We start from the raw sequence: 9403 nt of genomic DNA on the forward strand, positions 1-9403 counted from the left end.
AAATAGTTTTTAGGTATGTTTAGTAGATAAAGCGGGTGGAGGCATTGCCATTTAGAATAGGGAAGAATCTTCTTTTGTTACAAAAGTGAAAGAGAGACAACACGAGGATCTTGAGTTTTGAAACTAAGGGAAAGTATTCCACATTAGAAAAAACTTTATTTGAGGTAACTAAAAATGGATTCTTTACATACTAGGGCCACTAATGTGTACCAACAGTCGCAGAGCTCCACACCAAGATTCTTTCAGAGGCCCATTATTCTAGATATGCATCTCACCCTTGAGCGATAAAGATGTACTAGGACATTCCACAGATCTATCAGTGGATTGGCATAAAAAAAGATATCCTGGAGATGGTAGCCTAATGTCCAAACTGTTAGCAAGTTAAAGTGGAACATCAGAAGCCTGAGGCCTAACTCAATATACCTTCCAATATGGAAATGGAACATTATAAATATGGATTTCATCACTGGTTTGCCTCACACACCATGGAGGTATGACTCTAGTTTAGGTAATTGTTGATATAAATATGAAATCTACTCATTTCTTGCTAGTCAATATGACATATTCAACTGAGGATCATGCCAAGCTCTACATTCGAGAGATTTTTCACCGGAGTTCAATTATCTATTATCATTGATTGAATGGCTCAATTTACAACACATTTTGGATATGTTTTTAAAGTGGTCTAGGCTCTCAAGTAAATCTTAGCACAATATTTCATCCACAAACTGATAGACATGCCGAGCATACTATTCAGATAGTTGAGGATATGTTACGTGCCTACGTGTTGGATTTTAAAAAAGTTGGGATGGCCATCTACCTCTCATTGAGTTATTTTCTAATAATAGCTTCAAACTAGTATTCAACTGGCCTTTTACAAAGGACAATATGGGAAGAAGTGTAGGACACCAATCGATTGGTTTGAGGTTGGGTTTAAGACCTCAGAAGTTGGAAATTAGAAACAAAAGTAAAATTTGAGGAAATAGAACAGACCCCAAGTGTACAACTCGACCTATAAGTCGTAGGTACTCCTACGAGTCATAGAAGCAACTTGTAGGGAGGGTATTAGGTGTAGGAGAGGAGTTGAGGAAAATGAAGGGTCTACAAATTAGGACAATAACTCGTAGATACTAGGATAAGTCGTAATATCAACCCATAAAGAAACTTCAGATACTAGGATTTTACAGGTTTTCAAAACCTGCAGGAAGCCTAGGGTCTACGACCCATAAGGATTTTGATGAGTCATAACCATGACTCATAGGGGTGAATCAGAGGCCCCAAATGTTAGAGTTTTCAGAGACCTGCAGGACAGGTCATTTCTATGACTTGTTTAATAGTGTACGATTCATAGAAAGACATTCATGAATTCTTTTGACTAAGTTTAATGAGGGGTAGTTTGGTGTTTTCCTTATATCTTATTTATGTATGTGGATGTTTTTATTAATAAATTCATGGTGTTAGCTATCCTAAACACTCCTAAACCCTTTCATTCCCTCATTAATTCCCAAACAACTTTAAGACTTCTCTCTCAAGGTTGTTTCAAGAGATCATCTTCTTTATCAAGGTTTTGGCAAAGGTTTCTTCAAGAACAAGTCTTTTTCTCTCAACTTCCAACGTCAATTAAGCATGATATGTGGGAATTGATCCATGGATTCCTTTCACCTATGGATACCCAAGGTTTTCCACAAAAATCTCTTGAAATTTCATTACTTTTAAAACCTAGTTTTGATGAATTGCATTGAAATTTTATTTTTTTATTTTTAATAATGATTATTATAAGTATGATTTTTCATTATTTGCATGATTACAAGTTGAATTATGAATTCCCATTCATGAACCTATTTTTGGTAGTGGTTTACATTAATTATGATTATGAAGTTCATGGTTTTCAAGTATTACATTGTTATGAATTATGGTTAAGGATTTCAATTATGTTCAAGATATGAATTTCATGCAAGTTATAAAGAAAGGTGACTTAGGATCCTTAATTGGTGACCTAGAAACCTAATGACATGAATTATGCAAGTATGATTTTGTAATGTTAAAAGACTTATACTCACATTGCAAGTATGACATGAAAATGAGCTAATATATGAATTATGAAATTTATGAACAATTTTATGAACAATTTTATGATTATATGTTAAGCATGATTACTATGATATGTATTCTGTGGGATTTGACTTAGCACCAAATAATGACTTGAGGTGGGTGTCATGACCCGATTTTTCTTAGGCATGATGGCACCTACTATAACCCACCAGTAGGTAAGTCAACCCTTAAACCCGGAATGGCAGATAATGGGTTTGAGGGCGAAAACTAAACAAGAGTGGCGAATTATAAAAGTAAGCAGAATGAATAAACAAAAGTAAACCAAAACATGATATAAACAACTAAAGATCCCTCCTAGAACCTAGAAGTCACAAGTACATAGCTTCGACAAAAAAAAGAGGACTACAAGTCCCGAAAGTGGACCGAACATATATATACAACAACTGGCTAGTGTCAAAAAGCAAAAGATGGGCCATCCATACTGAAGGAGACAAAAGTGATCTAGAAATACCAAGTGCTCACCCTAGTCTCCGAAACTGACTACAACAGGCTCGATCTATTCATGATGGTAGTTGGTGCTCGGGTTTGCATCATAAAAGTAGATGCAGAGTGTAGTATGAATACTAAGACAATAGATACCCAATAGGCATCATAGGCAGACTGAGCAAAAATGGTAAAAAACAATATGAAAAAAAGGAATAAGCCTAAATAGGATTCAATATAAGCATCACAAGGGAAAAGTGTACTATTTATGAAAACTACAGCTAACTATACCCAACTAGACACCCATAAACCCAATCGGGACACTCGTGCACAAGTTAAATAAAAACTTGGATCAACCCCTATAAGCTCGTCGATCACACAAAATAGCTACAACTACCAAGGCTGGGAACCAAGAATCTGTGATGTCAGGAATTAAATTCCTCTATCATTTCCAAACGCAGAATCTCCAAGAATCAATGAACTAGGTGTGCCTTAGGGGTCTCCCGAATGTTCAAAGTTTCCAAGATCAGGACTAAGTACCTAGATATGTTACACCCCGTACTTTTGTACCTTGGAACATGTTCTTAAGTCTCTTGAAAGGCTGTTAAGTTTCTTGGAAGGATCATAAGCCTCTTATGTTTCTTAAGGTTTTCTAAAGCATGTTAAACCTTCTAAAAGCTTCTTAAGACTTCTTTAAAAGTATTAACTTCTTAAGATTTACCATGTGAGCCAGATAATCTATAAATCTATCAAAACACTCTAAGAAAAGGAGAATGCGATACCCCATAATAGAGAAGATTGGAAATAGAGTTAGAAGAATACGGAAGAATTTGGAGACCAAACAATGAGTCATATGACTCCTTATTTATTTAAGATTCCAACTTTGAAATCTTACATACTTAAGCTATTGGAGTACATATCAAGCTTACGTAGCAAGGATTGTATAGGTACATAAAGTAAGAGGAGATTATGAATTAATAAGGGGGAAAAGAGAGTGCCACATGGCAGCATGAGATAGTGCCATGTGGTAGCAGCTGGAGCAAGGGTGGTTGACCCCCACATTCCACGTGGCAGCTTGTGATTGGAGGAAAGGGGTGTGTTGGCCCAATAGGGGTTTGACATGTGTCACCACTTAGGGCTTGACACGTGTCACCTCCTAAGGTGTCCTATATATATATATGTTGGATGACTCATTCTTATCAAAAATTCATCCTTATCTCCAACAAATTCAAGAAAATTCTAGAGAAAGAAAGAAGATAAGAAACCCTAGAGCTAGAGAGAAACTAGTGGCGGCCAAGGAGAGAAAAAGGTAAGTTTTTCGATTTTGTTCCATAAATTAATTATCTAGGGTATACCGTGTGGTATGAAGGTGTTATTAATGAAATATTAAGGTTTGTATCAGACCAAAACTTTATAAAATGTCCACGAAATGTTAGGCAAGCTAAAAGAACTTCCGAGGCAAGTTTTGACGAGTTTGATGAGTTTCGGACAAGGTAAGGGCCTACTTTTCGAATTAGAGTTTATGATGTTGTTATGAGGTATATTACATGGCTTAAATAAGGTTGAAAGTGAAAAAATTGCATAAGGATGCTTGACATTAGAAATAAACTAAATTGAAGTGGTTATAGATAAATCGAAATCGAGTAGTGGGTTATCGTTGTGGTGTTGCGGGTGCATCTGGTTGGATTGCGTGTTTCTGGGATTTAAAGTCTTCTAAAAAGGGTGTGGTTAATGATTTTGTGAAATAAAGATTAAAACCTCTATTTTCGTATTGTAGTTTTGAGCTAGTTGTTTGGAGTTGTATTGTGTAATGTTGAGGTGTTTACTTGTATATATGCAGCTTTTTGTTGTTGTTGGTATGGTTTTTGACAATGTGGTCGACTTGAAATCACAAGGATGTTGGAGTTACAGGTGAAATGCTGCTCAATTTTCGGTAGCATCGGAACTAGTAACAAACTAGTCGAGGGTAATGGATAAGGAAATGACTCATATTAGTACTTGGTTGTAGAGTGGGATATTGGAAAGTTAAAGTCTAATAATCTTATTATTAATTTCATGTAAAATAGGTTAAGGAGGTATCAAGGCAAGTCGGATTTCAATTAATCCCAAAAAAGGTATGTGAAGGTTACCCTTTCTTTTCTTTTGGCATGTCTTAGCCTTAAGTGATTTATATACGAAATGTGGGGATAATTCCATTCATAGAACCCCAAGTATGAATCATAAGTCTTATTCACTTCTCGATGGTAGAATTCCTATAATAGTTGAGTTATTGCCTCTCGAGGCTTCTATATGATGGAGAGTAGTAAGTATGTGAAGTTATCTTGTCTTTGCAAGTTTTGGCATAAGTACGCAGAGCTACCCTTCTTTACTTTTGATATGACTTTGACATAAGTGTGGTGCTATGATGGTATTTACTAATTGTAAGTAAAATGCCATAGGAGCTCTGGGGTAACTCTACTTTTAAGTCCTAAATATAATCCGTATCTCTTATTTAATTCTGAATGTCAACCTCTTGTTGTAAGTTGAACTACTTTCCTTGAACTCCTTAGGTTGAGAAGTACTGGATGCATAAGCTCCTAGTCCTAAGGACTATATGACGACGGGTATCCCTAATTCTATGAACTTTTAGTATTACTTTAGTACAAGTCTAGGGTCTCCGAGATCCTAAGTAATATAGGCCTCAATGGAATTTAGAAGGAACTCGAGATGGCTACACTACTATTCTGGCCCTCAGACGATACCTTAATCTTCTTACATTGTCGAGTCTATGATAATGATTTAGATTATATATGGTTACTCACTACTTGGTTCGTGTATATGATGATTATGAAACTGAGTCCCATAAAGGGCCGGGTATGGTATATGATGATTATGACACCGAGTCCCATAAAGGGCTAGGTACGGTATATAATGATATAATGACACTGAGTCCCATAAAGAGCCGGGTACGGTATATGATGATATGATGACACTGAGTTCCATAAAGGGTCGGGTACGGTATATGATATGTGGATCATGCCGAACATTCCTCGGCATTAATATATAATATGTGGATCAGACCAAACGTTCCTCGGCATTACTATATGATACATGGATCAGGCCGAACGTTTCTCAGTATTAGTATATGATATGTGGATCAGACCAAACGTTCCTCAGCATTATTATACGGTATCCGGATTGGGCCGTATGTTCCTCGGTATGTACTTACTATATACATGGATCAGGCTATATGTTCCACAATGCTAATAATATGTATGTGCTTATGATGACAGAATAATGTAGATGGTACACCGAGTCTCCTAATAGTGCAGGCACAGTATGTGATGGTGATATATATGACTTTTTTGTATACGCTACGAGTACGATAAATAGTTAAATATTATACTTGCCCATGTATCCCTAAGCCAACTGTAATCTCCTTATGATGTCTATGTTTTACATACTCAGTACATAAGTCGTACTGACCCCCATTTCTTTGGGGGGCTACATTCATGCCCGCAGGTATAGATACACACTTTGGGGATCTATTAGCGTAGGAGTTCCACTCAGCAGTTCAGAAGCACTCTATTGTGTCGGGGCCTAGTTTTGGTATTAACCTTCGATGTATATATTTATTTGATCATGGGTATGGCGGAGGCCCTATCCTGCCTTATGTTACTATTCTTACTCTTAGAGGTCTGTGGACATGTATGTGGGTTGTATATGGGTTGTATATGCATGAATGTACAGTGGTGCCTATGATAAGCCTTACCGGCTTATATGTTATCCTACCTAGTTATGTGCTATAACTTAAATAAGGGACAGATTTACTTACAGATAGTAGGAATATACTCGAGTGCCTAGTTTGGGCACCCGTCATGGCCTACGGAGTTAGGACGTGACAAAAGTGGTATCAGAGCGGTTTGTACCTCAGAATGTCAACAGACCGTGTCTAGTAGAGTCTTGTTTATAAGTGTGTTGTGCACCACATATATAAAAGGAGGCTATAGGGAATTTAGGATGTTATCTTTCTTTCTTATCTTAGATCGTGCAATAGAGCCCAGCCATAAGAAATAATATTCCTTCTTTTTTAACTAACCTTTGGTTTCAGATGAAGAATGACATCGACAGGAGAAAGTTACGGATGATATTGGAAGCTACATAGTTTACAGGTAAGTAATGGTCTGAAAAAGGCATGCTGGATAAGGTAAGAAGATTAATATATGATTGAAATGTAAAGTTGAAAATGGAAGGAAAAAGTAGACAGGAAAGTGTAACAGGTGCAGTTCGAGTTGGACATACAAGGTAAGTCTATCATTTTATATTGTGGTTGATAGTGGGCACCCTGTGTGGTTGTGATATGAATATATATATATATTGGCCTTGTGAGGAGTTATGGCTATGATATGATATGATAAGGATGTATATATATACATTGGTCTTGCGTGGCATTGTTGGTATTTCCTGCATGCAGGTTTGAGATAGTGAGGAATATACAGGAAACTCTACCAAAATGTTCTAGAAAATACGAAGAGAATGAGATAGACGGTTGTAACATATATTGAGGGATTGTATCCACGGTAACAATAAGGATGAAAGCTTATGAAGTAGAGAAGGTTATTGTGTATATGTACCTCCACTTTGGAAAATAGTGGGATCCCTCAAGGATAGGGAATGGAAAATTGCAAAACAGCTGAGGCATTGTGAAATTATTAAAGGAACAAGTTGTATCCTTCGGAAAAAAAGAGGTGATAACAAAACGTGAACCACGTGTCATCAGAGTATAAGTTCTCTCGAATGGAGAATTGGACATGATTATAAGCACTAGTAACGTACTGATTAGAATGAATGAAATGTGGCTTCGGCTAAACTACTACATTAGTTATATGAATCAAGTACCAGTACATGGACTAGAGTATATACTATTTATCGAGGATTCTAAGCACGCCATGATTGTACTAAGATTTCTTATAGGGGCAACCTAAAGTCTAGATGATCTAACAGAAGGAGTAGACATGGTACAATATGAAAAATGTGTTGGAACAGAATCATATGCGTACGGATAGTGGAAAATAAACAGAGGATAACATGGGTACATCCTAAAGACGGGAAATGGACAAGTGAAATACAAGTGTGAGATAGAATTCAACTGACACTATCACATATTGATAGGAATGCTTAAATTTCAAGCGAGATCCCATGCTGACATGAGTTAGCAAGGGCTAAAGGACAATAATAAATAGATAGAACTCGTGGTATCTGAGACAGTGCAAAGAATTATGGGTGCCTACCAAAAGGGGTGTATATCATAAGAGAGTAGGACTGAGCAAACTAAGGGCCACAAAAAGGGTAGTACGGTCATATTAAGATATGGTAATAATGTTATTGGACACTAATATCGGGACATACAAGTAGCAAAGAGAATAGAAAATCTCCTTCGGTAGGAAATGAGGAGACCAAGGGGTACGTAAAGGAACAAAAGAAAGAAGTAGGAAAAAATAGCATTAGCATGAGCAAGTCCTAGTGTGAAGTCGATATGTAAAGCAAGATGGGCCGGGAGATAAAAAGACTGCATTTACCTCATACCAGTGGTATAAGAGTAGTTCTGAAACCTACGAATAGTTATATACAGCATAATACCAAGCAGAGGAGCACATGATGAAAAGGAGTTGTGATATTTTGGAGACGTTATAGAGGAATACAAAGAGAAGTTAAATCAAATGGACAAAAAGGACACAATTATGGCTGAATTAAAAATCTACTCTGACACCGGTTGTAAGAGAGAAGAAGAGAGGGCAAGGCGAAACATGAAGACTAGCAAGAAGACGCTAAGGTAAATCTTGGGCTAAGATGAGTGCCTTCACACATTATGGCAAGGATGGCAATGGAATATGATATGAGGACTTCCTAAAGGGGTCACCCATCCTAGTACTACTCTCACCCAAGCACGTTTTACTTTGGAATTCTAGTGGGATACGGTGCGTTAGTGCTGCTATGATTGTATGAGTAGGGAGAATACGAACTAGCGCCAAAGCAATGACATGAGATTAAGTACCTAAAGTGTTATAAGTTACGATAAGGGAATTGTAAAAGAGCTTAAGCAAAACAAGTAGGATTAGCCGATTACTAATAGATAGCGCATTTGTATGCCACAGTTCTTCTACATAATACCAGTTAATGATAAAGAAAATCATGGAATGGCTATATAGGTCATTATGTGAGGGGACTTTAGCACAACTTGGTAGCCAACTCTGATGGGCAAAAAGCAAAACCCAAAAGGCGAGGGCACCAATTGATGTCATCTAAAGAAGGCAAGAAGTAATATACGAGGTCGAAGATTCCACAATAAAACCTTAGCTATAAGACTCACTTTTCACTCCCTGGATAGATAATTCTATATCGAATGTTATCCACAAATTAACAATATCAGCCCATATTCCTTCAATCAAGGACTATCAGTCAAGTTGAGATGGTGTAAAATTATAGGTCAAGAGGGTGGTGAGACTTTATGGAGTTCCCATAGCTATTGTCTCAAACGAAGGAGTTTGAGTTATAGTTAACTACTGAAGATCAGTCCAAGAAGAGATTGGGAAGATAGATAGGTCTTCTTACACCATTGTACCCTCAGATCGAAGGACAAACTAATCTTACTCGCTAAATGCTAGAAGAGGTGTTGCGAGCCTATATAGTTGACTACAAAGGTAGCTTGGATGATTGCCTACTACCTGTTAAGAGTATTTACTATATGAACTATCATTCTAGTCTCTAGATGGACTCAAAAGAGACTCGGTATGGAAAAAAGAGTAGGTCGTCAATTGGTGGGTTGATGTTGGTAAAACATGACTAATAAGCTCATATATGGTTCAATAAGCCATCAAGAAGGTGAAGC

General features: G+C 37.1%; 1 pseudogene; it reads right to left on the bottom strand.

Moving 5' to 3' along the window:
• Nucleotides 1–8400: 8400 nt before the first annotated feature.
• Nucleotides 8401–8520, bottom strand: LOC129904433 (5S ribosomal RNA; annotated as a pseudogene).
• Between the last annotated feature and the right edge of the window lie 883 nt (nt 8521–9403).

Source organism: Solanum dulcamara, chromosome 1, assembly GCF_947179165.1.
Source record: "Solanum dulcamara chromosome 1, daSolDulc1.2, whole genome shotgun sequence".
Classification (NCBI taxonomy): domain Eukaryota; kingdom Viridiplantae; phylum Streptophyta; class Magnoliopsida; order Solanales; family Solanaceae; genus Solanum; species Solanum dulcamara.